The sequence below is a fragment of the Rhinolophus sinicus genome, linkage group LG16 (assembly GCF_036562045.2).
Source record: "Rhinolophus sinicus isolate RSC01 linkage group LG16, ASM3656204v1, whole genome shotgun sequence".
In the NCBI taxonomy this organism is placed as follows: domain Eukaryota; kingdom Metazoa; phylum Chordata; class Mammalia; order Chiroptera; family Rhinolophidae; genus Rhinolophus; species Rhinolophus sinicus.
The window spans coordinates 20979501-20991955 of NC_133765.1; the positions used below are offsets into that span (position 1 = coordinate 20979501).

At 48.6% G+C, this 12455-nt stretch overlaps 1 protein-coding gene across 5 annotated transcripts in view; it reads left to right on the forward strand.

Annotated features, from left to right (window-relative positions):
• The first annotated feature begins 2849 nt into the window (after positions 1-2849).
• The window catches only part of AP1B1 (adaptor related protein complex 1 subunit beta 1), a 48555-nt gene continuing 38949 nt past the window's right edge, over positions 2850-12455 (forward strand). For 2 of the 5 annotated variants that reach the window (XM_074321856.1, XM_019743078.2), the window contains exon 1: positions 2854-2995. The gene's annotated coding sequence lies outside the window, so the exon portion shown is untranslated. Of the gene's footprint in view, positions 2996-4253; positions 4394-12455 lie in introns of those variants that run through there. The other 3 variants (XM_074321858.1, XM_019743076.2, XM_074321855.1) reach the window with 3 other exon arrangements.

The following is a 12455-nucleotide window of genomic DNA, read 5'->3' on the forward strand; positions in this document are numbered from 1 at the left end:
AGGGAAGGGTGGCAATTAATGTCACCTGTGGGCCCTCTAGTGGGCATAGATGGAAAGAACACTTAATGCAACATACAGTACTTAGTATTATGCACCAGTGTGGAGATAGAGTTAGAAGGATGGGCTCTGAGGTTCTGTGTCAGAAAGAGGAAGGGACTTGCTGAAGCTCGCACTTGCTGAAGCCCAGCAGCAGGTCGTGGGTCATTTCATGACATCACAAGTACTTCCAACCTTCCTCTGATTGGATGACACATCATGAGGCAGGTAAGCATGGGGCAAGGGGGAAAGCATGGACCCACTGTTACCTCGTGAAGTTGGGAGAGTTCCTCAGCTTCTCAGGGTGTCAATGTAAAATGGGGGTTATCATAGTGCCCACCACTTGAGAATGGTGATAGATTTCAAGAACATACAGTGGTACTTGTCCCATGAGGGGTTCAGAGTTCTCGGAAAGGAGAAACTAAGGTCCAAAGAGGTTGACAAACCTGTCCAACGTCAGCCAACTCAGTAGGGAAGAGAAGAAATGAATAGGGTTTGGAGAAAAGTTTTAAAACTTCCTCCTCCAAATAGGAGGGGATGTTATTGTTAGTAATCATGTATTTGTTGGGAGAGGTCGTTTCTCTCTCCAAGTGGGCTTGACCATCACTGGCTCTGCTCCACCCATCCTGGAGCAAGGGGCTCCTCCTGGGCCCGGGGTCTCAGAGGGCCTGTGTGGACTACATGTGTCCTAGATGTGACTGTTCTAGACACAGCTCTGAGTGTTTGATAGTGAGTGTGACTCGGGCAGGTGGACAGCTGGATTTGGTGGTGGAGACGGAGAGGGAAGCCCCCAAGAAGCCTGTCTTCCACCTCTGCAGGCTGTAATTATCTAGGCTTTGGCATTGAGCTGTGTCTCTTATTAGTATTATATTTTTAGCTCTCCTGACAGACTGAGCTATGGGAGAGGAGGCCCAGGCCCACAGGGAAGTGGGGGAGAAATTGGCTTTGCCCACTGTCCTAAGTTTTCTCATCTTTACTTGGGGACAGATGTGGAATCAAATTGTTAGGAGAGTTCAGTGAGCTAATATGCAGAAGAGCCTAGTACAGTGCCTGGTTCATGGTAACTATTAGTAGTAGTAATACCATCCTTCACAGTTCAGGCTGGATGTCACCTCTTCCAGGAAGCCATCCCTGAGTTTCCCAGATTGAGTTTGGTGCCCAAGTCTCCTACACATCCCTGGTCCTTCTGAGCTGTGTTATAATTGTCTTTTTATTTGCCTCTCTCCCACACTTAACAGTAATTCCAAGGAGAGGTTGTACCACTTCGTGTTCACTGTTGTATCCCCAATATGGCTGGCTCAGAAAGGAGTGACAAATGTATTTTAGGTGAATGAGTAGGACTTATGAAGCACGTATTCTGGGGCTCTGGGACCAGTCCCTCAGCTCTGCCACTCAAACACTGACTTAAGCTCTTGGAGTTGCAGTTTGCCCCTACCCAGATAAAATGGGGCTGATGTGAGGAGCAAGAGACCCTCTGCCTACCAACGGGCACATAAACATTCATTGTTGTTTTGCAAATTCAGATTAAATGCCCTCCAATTGTCCAGACCTCCCCTGGTCCTTCCAACCCTGGGGGAACCTTAGTTACTGCTCTGGATTCCCATAGCCCCAGTGTATCCCCTATCCCATTTGTGTCTGCAGCTGTTACTCTCCCCAAACTGTAGGTTTAGCAAGGGTAGGGCCAATAATACCAGCATGGGCCAGGGAGCTGTGTCCTACACAATTAGACTGAGAAACAATGGCTTCAACCGGAGTGGGGCATTACAAAATAGTCACAGGGATGTTAAGTACAGCGGAGGGAATATAGTCAATAATATCGCAATAACTATGTAATAGTGCTAGATGGGTACCAGGCTAATTGGGGGATCACTTTGTAAATTATATAAACGTCTTACCACTATGCTGTACACCTGAAACTAATACAAAATAATATTGAATGTCAACGCTAATTGAAAAATAAAAGTAAAAAGTATGTAAGAAAAAATAAAAATAATAAAATATTTTAGAAGACAAAGTTAGAGATGTGTACTTGTGTTTAATAAAGCCTTTTTGCTAATTATAGTCTTTTATGCCCATAATGGTGAAATTAAAATGTTAAAATGTGATGCTCTCATTCTATTAATAGCAGTTTATCTTCCTGGAACTAATAGGTAAATAACAAACCCAAAAGACATTTACTTAAAATATTTTCTGGGTTAATTGCTTTAGCCCTGACTATTAAATTCTTTGTTCCTAAAACGAAAGAAAGAAAGAAAAAGGAAAGAGAAAGAAAGAAAGAAAAGAAAAGAAAAACTATAAGGAGGAGAACGTTAAGAATCAAAGTCCTGGTAGACCCAGCAAAAGGGGAAATGGGACATTATGAAGTTCTCTTTGGATAAAAGTTCCTTGGAGGGTCTAACGTTTCCCCCTATAATGCAGAATTTCCAAAGGGCTGCACTGAAGGGCAGCAAGCGCTAGACTAGACTTGTAGCTCGAGTTTTGACTCGTCCATTCATAAGGTAATTGATCTTGAGCAAAACCCTGCCCCTCTCAGAGCCTCAGTTTTCCCGTCTGCAACACAGAAGGAAGAGATGGACCTCAAAGTCTCTACCCTTTTTTCCATCCGCGTTAAATTACTTAGCGGTTAGGGGGGTAATTTTTCTAAGCGCTCTGCGGGAGACATTGGCGAAGCCCTGCCGCGGCTAAGAAGGGGTTAATTCCGATCGGTTCCGCCCCCTCCTGGCCCCGCCCCGCGGACACCACCTCCCGCTAGGGTGACACCTTTGACCCCGCCCCCAGGCTGTGCGTCCACCGGAAGTGCCCGCGCGCGAGCAGCTCACTTCCGCTGGGCAGGTGACAGCCGCGGGGCTCGGAGCAGCTGGCAGCTCGGACGCACCGGGAGAGCGGGAGGACGAGGCCGCGGACATTTTGCTGCCCAGCCGAGCCGCGCGGTTTTGCCAGGAGACGTTCGGACCTGCGGGTGAGGAAGCGGGGAGTCCGGCGAGGTCGGAGAAGAAGTGGGCGGGGAGTCGGGGGTCTGAGGTGAGGGGTTTACGGGGTCATAGGTCACGGAGGTGATGGGGCGCGCGAGAGGGGCGTAGAGTGGCTTCCCAGGCTCGGACGAGGCTGAAGGACTGCGGGTTCATTCATTCGCGCCTACCTGGCCGCGGGCCTGCACTCCAGCCGCCCCAGGTCCGCAGCCCCTCCTGAGGTGTCCTCCCAGAGAGACTTCTAGACTTAGGCCCCGAGGAGCCGGCGCCTGGCCAGAAGGGAAACTCCCCTTCGGGTCCTAGTATCCTTTGTACTCACCCCTCTGGCCATCCTGAGGCCTCCTCGTCGTTCAGGCCCTTATCTCTTTGCTAAGGTTCGAAAAGGCGGGGGGAAAAAATCAAGAAACAGCCGCCTGCTCCGTGGTAGCCTTGGGTTTGGTCTGTGTGTTGGTGTCTCATAGACAGGTTAGCTGAGGGCGTGTGTAATAAGGCTAAGAATACGGATGCAAAAGCTCGCTGCTGGTGATTGAGCCCCTGTTGTGCGGCAGGCGCTGTGCTAAGTACTCGACTTACAAGGCAGCATATAAACTTCACAGCAACTTGTGCTGTTATCCCCATTTTATCAGTGAGTAAACTGAGATGCAGAGAGGTTAAATCACACATGGTAAGGTCAGTCGGGTAGTACAGGCAGAGCCAGGGTTCCCACTCAGGTTTTCAGGGCCCCACAAAGTGCAGAGAAAAAAGAGGCTGGATCAAGGTTGGGGTGTAGGGGTTAGTTAATATCTTTAACTGTCATTATATTTATTTGCACCTATGTAAAAATGTAGCCTTATTGCTTCTCATCTAACAGTCATAAGGGGCATTTGATTCACGTTCTTTAGGACGAAACAGCCTTCAGACTATTGCTGTGATAACCTTTCAGGGCCAGTGGAAGTTTTTCCTGACTGTTGGGAACTAGGAGACACAAAGCAGGACTATCCGTGACTCTAAGACTGTTCAGAAACTCTCCTTGAGCGTGGTTGAGCTGCACTCCTTTTGGGATAAAGAGAGGAACTACATGACCCCGAGGGGGTCTTTTGGCCCTCGTTCTTGAAGAACATTCTCAAAAGAAGGGTCCGTGTCACTCGGAGAAAAGTGCCGGCCCCATAACTGTTTGGCTGGGGAGAGCACGTCTTGCCTGGGATATCGTGAGGTGGCTCGGTGGTCTGAGAACGAGGCTCTGTGAGTCTGCGCCTTGTTCCTTTACAGACATGTACTTGCTCCGGTTCTGGCTCACTTTCCCTGACAGTAGCAGGAGAAAAACGTGCTGCCTTCCTACCCACTCCTGCGAGTTACAAGCCTTAATGAACCCGGGAAGGTTTCCACATGCTTCTGAAGAAAGCTGTGATGTAAATATTACTGTAATACCTTTTTTTTTTTTAACTCTATGATCCGTTCTCCTAGTTCCACTGAATTCACAGAAACTTAATAGTGTCACCTTATCCCTCTCCTTCCAAGAGAGGATTTGAGATGAAGCAACTTGTCACAGATGTAGGAACATGAGCAGAGCTCAGAGCATCTGACTCCCTGCCCTGGGTTGAGCCCACCAGGCTCCTCTGATCTCTTAGAAACTCATGACAAGCAGCTTCACTAGTTCTCAAAGAATCAGATCCCGCAGAGGTTGTGTAGAGATGATCTGCTGAGTGGGGGTTGAGCAGAGGGCTCGTGTATAATGGAAACAGCACCCCCATCTCCCCATCAGGCAGCCCTGGGTCCCATCCCCAGCTCAGCAGCTTCCTGGTAGTTTGCCCTGGACAATTTATTGAGGCTGGGCCTCCCTTACCTCAGCTCTAAAATAATCCTGGCCACCACTTTCCTTCCCCTGCCCCCAGCACTGGTGTGTATTGGGGTGAGATGAGGAAATTTGTACAGAGCCTGTTATTGTAGTGGGTGCCTTCACCCTAGGCAGTTGATGCCAGCTGGGGGCCTGTGTCTGAGGAAGGCTGTCACTCAGGTTTGTGGGGTGTTACTTCTGCAAACAGAGATCTTTATATACACAGGACTTCTATCCTTCTGGTTTCACTTCCTAAAACTTTTTCAGAACAAGTTCAGTTTGTTAGTCCTGCTGGCTTTAGGCTTGGATTTACGTCTTTTTCTAATCACCCTCTGAAACTGTGGCAAGTCTAAATTGCTCACTTCCCAGAAAACCCCACTGCCCGGCACCAAAGCCTGAGGTGCTGACAGTGTGCAAACATGGCTTGGGTATGGGTTTTGCTCTTTGGTGTGATTCTGTAAGCTGAGGGGGCCTCTGTTACTTGAAGATGTTTCTTTTTCGCAACAGGTCTTTTTATCGAAGATAGGTCACTGGTAAATTATCACAACCCAGTTTTTGTATTCGTTTTCTCTTCACACACAGAGACACAAATAGCTCCAGAGAGAAAATATCACGCGAGCAGTTGGGGGATCCTTTTTAAAAAATCCTGCTTGCATATCCACCAGTGGTTCCTCTTTTCCCTCAGGCTAAACTCACATTTCTTAGCATGGCATCCAAGGCCTTTTGGGCCCTGACCCCTGCCTGGCTCCTACTCCACGCTCCCACCTCCCCCCAAGCTCCAACTCTTTATACCTCTGTGGCTTTGCTTTCTGCGGCTCCCACTGCCTGAACATTTCCTGTCACCATCCTCCCCTTTGCTGGACCACTTGTTGGTGCCTCCCATCTGGTCATTCCCCCCTACCCTGCAGGCCTGAACTAGATGCCCTTCTTTGATGTGGCACTGATCACAATGGGTTGTCATTGCTTACTTGGCTCTCTTCTACATAAAAGGCTCTTAACTCTTGAAGAGGACTTGTCCTGTCTGTGTCCCCAGCACCTAGTAAAATGTCTGGCACGTGGTAGGTGCTCAGTCATTGTTCAGTGAATGAACAAATGAATGAATTGGCAGGATTCCTCAACTCCTAAGAAATTCAAAGCACTTTCCAGATGATCTCCTGTCTATCCTCATGTCACCCCAGGGGACAGGGAGAAATCTGAGCAGTGGTGGTATTCACTATTATCAAACTACTGTTGCTACCACCCAGTGAGCCACCAACGTGCTTCAGGGCCTCCAGAGCCCTGGGGGTTGGGGAGGTGCTGGTGGTAACGTCTCTCCCTGTATAGTAGTAATAGTGAGTAACATTTCTCAAGTACTAGGTGGCTGGCCACTGTTGAGAGCTTTGTATGTATTGACATGTTTTAGGTCACAAACCCCTCAAGTATGTGACATTCTCATTTACAGTTCTGGCATGTTGTACCTGTTATCTTGTGCAGACCCCTGGAGAGCCCCTGTCCTACGTACTGTGGCCACCTTTCCTTTCCCAAACCTTTGTTCTTGGATTGTCTCCTGTTATTTAATGGAGCTGAGGGAGAGCTTGACTGTCGTTCTAGACTTCCAAGCCTCATGCTTTTTGGGTTTTTAGCCTTGGGTTTGACCTTGGGCTTGCCCTTCATTAGGAGGGTCTCCCTGAAATCGGTAGACCTCTTCTGTTAAGATAAAAGTATGGCTGGTCAACTCCAGAGTGCTCCGAGTTTATCATCCGCTTGGATGCCTTAGTCTGATTCCCCAGGTTACCATCTCCTCTGTGGACTTGAGCTGGAAGGTGGCAGATTTGGAAGTCAGGTCTCAGAAGCTTTAAAACCAACCCTGCAGTGTTCATTTGCAGCACTGAAAACGTTAGTTACAGCTGAGCTCTGTAGAGGCATAGACTTGGATAGCACATACTTTTTACCACACCCTAATTGCTTTTGGGGTCTTAAGCATATTGAGAGTGGAATGACAAAATTTCGTTATAGCCCGCTGTTGAGTCAGCTTCTTTGGTCTTTATTCTCTGATTGCCAAGGGCTGGGTGGCTGGATGTTGAGACACTGAGGACAGAACCTTCATACATCCAACATTCATTCATTCAGTATTAATTTCAGACCCTGCTGTGTGCCTGGCACTGGGCTAAGTGTGAGGATAGGTAAACAAGCCAGACAGTTTCTGGCTTGGGCTGCTTACTACATTCTAATGGGGGAGAAAGACAAAGAAGAAATAGAGAACAAATATTAAAAATTAGAAAAGCTGATAAGCCATGAGGGAAACAGAAGCATTAGCAGCCAGCATCTGTTAAAATGTAAGTCAGATTTCGGGACTCCTGCTCAGAATCCTCAGTGGCTCCCAGCTCACTCAGAGTAAAAGCCAGAGTCCTTACCTGGATCTGGAAGGCCCCCTCCATTCTCATCTGATCTCATACCCCCCTACACCCCTCATTGCTCACTCAGCTTGAGCCATGTCACCTTCCTCGTGTTCCTCAAGCAGGCCAGGTACACTCCAACCTTTGCCCTGACTATTTCTTATGCCTGGACAGTGTCACCTGTCACTTCAAGGAGGCCTTCCGTGGCCTCCCTAGTTAAATTTCAACCTCCCCTCCCCCACACTCCCTAGCCTTCTCTGCTCTCCTTTGCTCCGTAGCACTGGATCACTATCCGAGATGCTGTGCATTTCACTGGTCTGTCTTGCTTAGGGTCCCGTCTGCCATTAGGATGTGTACTCTATGAAGGGAAGGGTTTTTGTCTGTTTCATTCACTGCTGCAGCCCCGGCATGTAGACCTGTTTATGAACTGCGGGAGCTGGTCAGCAAACGTCTCAATAGGACTACTAGGGGGTGAGGACAGAAAAATTGCTACTTAGTGCGTGCAGGGATCGTATCTTTGATATGATGTCATCTAAGCTGAGATTTGAAGGGTAAGTTGGAGCAGCCACTCTCAAAGCCGGACGGGATAATCCAGGCAGAGGCTCAGCATGTGCAAAGGCAGTGAGAAGAACGCAGACGTTCCCGTGGGCCTGAGGGCTTGTAGGCAGAGGGAAGGGCCCAGCTGTGCTCACTTCATAGCCTGTGTCAGAGCCCCGTTAAGCCTCTCCCCCAGCATTTGTCCCCCACCTCCCACAGTTCTGGTTACTCTGTGAGCTGATGCCTGTGGAGCAGGGGACGGTGGTCTGGCCTCCCTGAGGGAAGTGGCCTGAACATGTCTCCCAATAGAGACATTGCTGCCTGATCGTCTACCCTCTGCCCTTTCTTTTCCCTCTTATAATTTATTTACTTACATTTATTGGCTGTAAAACCGGCGATGGGGTTTGGCATTTTCAATTTCGATTTTGTCAAAATAGCTTGACAACCACATCAGATGTATCCTCTGATCCTGGCAAACCCTGTGACTGGTTTTACAGAATGTGAGATTTCCTCGAGAGGTGAGTTCAGCACTAGTCATTCAAATATTTATTGAGTCCCTACTATTTGCCAGGTAGCAGTCTAGGAGCTGGGACTGCAGTAGTGAACAAAAGGGACAAAATCCTTCTCCTCGTGGAATTTATAGTGTGAAGGGAGAAAACAATAGACAATATAAATACATTTTATAGAATGTTGGTATTACGTACTTTGAAGACAAAACAAGATGAGAAAGAAGACTAGAAAGTGAGGTGGGTTGGTTGGGGATGTATACAATTTTAAATAAAGTGGTCAGAGAAGGCCTCAGTCAGAAGGTGACATTTGAGCCAAGATTTAAATGAGGTGAGAGACTAAGTCATGAGGCTATTTGGAGAAAGAGCCTCCCTGGAAAAGTAAACCATGTGTGCAAAGGTCCTGAGGTAGAAACATGCCTGTTTTGTTCAAGGGTCAGCAAAGAGGCCCATATGGCTGGACCTGAGGGAGTGATGGAGAGAACAGTGCGAGAAGAATTCGAAGAGGTGGTGGCAGGGAGGGTGTGTGTGAGAGAGACAGAAGGGGGTGTACATCACATACCGGGCCTCAGAGGCCATGAGGCCAGGATGGGGACTTTGGCTTTTACTCAGAGAGACGGGGGACCGTTGTAGGATTTTAAGCAAAGGTGTGCCGCTGGCTTAGACTGTAATAGGATTGTTCTGCCTGTGGCTGAGGTGGGTTGTGGGGGGCAGTGTGGACACAGCTTTGGTAGCAGCCCAATGGGAGGCGATAGTGGCCTGTGGCCTGCTGGGCGTGATGGAGCTGATGAAACGCTGCTTCCTGGATTCTGGATTCATTTCGAGTCAGACCCAGTAGGGTTTGCCGATAGATTAGATGTGGGATATGAGCGAGAGAGTGTGTGTTGTCAAGGGTAACCAAGGTTTCTGGCCTGAGAACCTGTTAAAGATGATATTGGCAGTAACTACGTAATGAAGACTGCAGGCTGAGCCAGTTGGGGAACTGGAGGTCAGTTTTTGTCAGGTTAGGTTTGAGCCTCCTGTTAGCCATGTAGACAGTCAAGTTTAGATGTCAGTTAGGCCGTTTGGGTATATGGGGAGAGGCTGGGCCTGGGGCTGTCAAGTTGTCAGCACGTAGATGATACTTACAGCCTTGACACTGGACGACGTCACCAAAGAGGTGAGACAGCATAGATGGAGAAGGGAAGAGGTACCAGGCAGGAGCCCTGGGCACGCCAGTGTTGAAGGAGAGGGAAAGGAGGACGCATTAACAAAGGAGACGGGGAGCAGCAGACAGTGGGGTAGGAGGGAAAGCAGAGGACATGGCATCCTGGAATCCACGGGAAGAACGGGTTTCCAGGAGGAGGGCGCGGTGTGCAGTGGCCACGCTAGTCTGCGTGAGACTTCTCGTTGGCCAGGACCGCTGCATCTTCTGCCGCCAGGATCCAACACGCTCTGGCGCCCAAGCCCATCTTTGAATCTCATCCTTCCTTGCTTGCTACCTCATCAGCTCCTTCCCTTCCAAGTCCTGGCCTTTAGCCAGGCAGAGGGTCTCACAGACTCCTGAACACGCGTGCTTGTTTTCTCCTTAGGTAAGTCACTCCTCTCTCAGCACCTCTAATTCCTCATTTTGAAACATGTTACCTTGAGAATTAAAGGACAGGGGGGCTATAAATCACCTAGTACAGAGCCTGCACCCCAGCTGGTGGTTTAGTTATTCTCAGTCAGCTTCCTGTTAGATTGGCGTCTTGTGGGGTCTTCTCCAAGTCACCTTCACCCCTCCCTTTCCAAATCTGCCCCATCTTTTCATGTTTAGGCAAGCCTTCATCTAAGAGGGTTTCCCTTGACTCTCTACCGGTCTCAGAACCCTTCTTGAGCATTGATGGCAGTGAGCTGGAAGGCATCGTCCCTCTGCTGCTCACCTGCACTCCTTTACCTGGCCTCAGAATCTGTCAGAACCACTGGGAGAAGACTTTCCTTAGTCTGCTGTGTGCTGTGCTTCTGTGTGGGGTACAGTCTCAGTCAGAGCCAGCGGTACTCCACTCTGTGACATGCTGAATGGACGACTGTGAAACCTGACAGATCTTCAGAAAGTGTTCCCATTGTATAAGTGGGAAAACAGAGTTTAAGGAACCTTATTCTGTAGTCTTTGGCGTCTTTTTCCTCATCTTGATTAATTCAAGTATTGTTCAGAAGAAGCCCCAGTTTGTTTGTGTTTTCAAGTCCAGAGGAGCTTTCCTTTTTCTTCACAGCAGATCTTTCCACACATTACTGCTTGTAGGTAGTTGAGAACTAGCACCTGGTTCTAAAATTAGGTTCTAGAGACTCAGTGCTGCTATAGGGACATTTGCATTGTGGCATTTGCCTCCTTTAGTTCCTTTTCATTTGAGGCTTTAATTGCTAATAGGTCTCAGGAGATTGATTTTGACCAATCAATTTTCATCCAGATCCCAGGAGGCCCATAACCCAGTAAGCTCATCTAGGCAGGCTTTCACTAGGCACGGTAGGTACCAAACGTGGTGTTCTCACTGTCCAAACTGGATGGGCTGGCCCTAAAATAACCTGTCATTCAGCATTCAAGGGACTGGAGGGACATGTGGCAACACATTTCCCGTACCCTTTGGCCTGGAGTGTGTGCGTTTCTGCCAGGGCTTCATTCAGGGAGGAGTTGCCTCGCTTGACAGCGGGGCAAGCAGGACCTCGTTATGGGGTAAGGGCGGAGAATGGCAGCACTGCCGTTTTCTGGCTGTGTGACTCCAGGAAGATGCCATGACCTTTCTGGGCTTCCGTTTCCTCAGCTGTAAACTTCTGATTTTATCAATACCATCACTGATTATTGTGAGGATTAAATTTGAAGTTCTGTACCTAGTATTTGGCTCATAGCAGACCTCCGTTTGCCATCACTACAGTACTGCCACCTTGGTTCCGAATTGCATGCCAAGCCTGAGGAGGAACACAGCTCATTTTTTCATAGTTATTGAGCTGACTTGAAAGAGCCTATCTGTCTGAGTTTGGTGACTCCATTGTCTCGGAGAGAAAGTCTGAAATCTTGTTTCTCTACTGCTGACTCACCTTTTACTCTTTGAATTGGCCTTACCTGTTTCCCCTGGCTGTAAAGTGAACTTTAGTACTTACCCATGAGGACCTTTCCTTTTTAAAAGACTATTGGACAGGTGAGGAGAGGTGTTACTGGGTAGTGAGTGGAGTTATCATCTCTATTAAACCCTAAGCTTCGTGGGGCAGAGACACAATCCAGAACATGGCATAGAGTCAGGGAATATTTGTGGAATAAATCAACCTCTGCTCTTGAGACAGAACTGAAACAGCAAAACACTGGGATGATCAACGTTTGGCTTTTCTGTTCCAAACGAAGACACGTGGCCCCTTTTATTCACTTCCTCGCTTAGTCTTGCCTGTCCTTGAGCTAACCTGTGCCTCGGAGCAAGTTTCTGAACAGCTCTTCATCAGGCAAGGATTTAACAGTAACAATTTCAACACTGACGTTGGAAGCCATCAACACAGACTTTCTGGAATCGGTTTTCCCTGCCTGAGTAGCCTTGATTTCAGAGATGGGTCTTGGCAGCTGGATCAGACCTTGCCGAGTGTCTCTCCCTTTGCCTTTCCTGTAGCTTCTGCTCTGGCTGATCTCACAGTGCCAGTCGTCCCCCTTGTTAAGTCCCCGAGCGTGCAGTGCGCTGTGCCAGTGCTGCGACGTGCCAGTGCTGCGACGTGCCTCATCCGGCCGCAGAGCATGGGCTGCTCTAACTTGAGTCACTGCCCTGAGCCTAGAACAGGCCTTCCCCGGGCCGTTGGCTGCCATCTGGGCAATTGCTTGGCTTGTTGCTCCTTTCCTTCCTGCTGAAAACCTAATGTTTGCTGGCCCTGGCTGCATTCTGAATTTTTCTCTTTTGTCCTCTTGGAAACATCTTTTGTGCTCTGAGAATGATCATGCTCCATTTCCTCTTGTTTGGTACCCACGAAGAGCACTCATTGGTGAGGAAATGGGTTTGTCCTAGATTGTGAGATGTGGAGAGACTTTGTCTGTCATTTACTAGACTGATTTTCGAACGGTCCCATGGGACTATGGGTTGGTCTGGAGGGCCCCTGGTGAGGGGGTTGGGAGTTGGGCATAGTGGACTGAGCCAGGCTCTAGGACCCCACTCTTACAGCAACCAGAGCAGTTACACTTTTGTTTTAAGTGGTTTAAAAGCAAGGAGGGGCTTGAAAAGCCATTAATCTG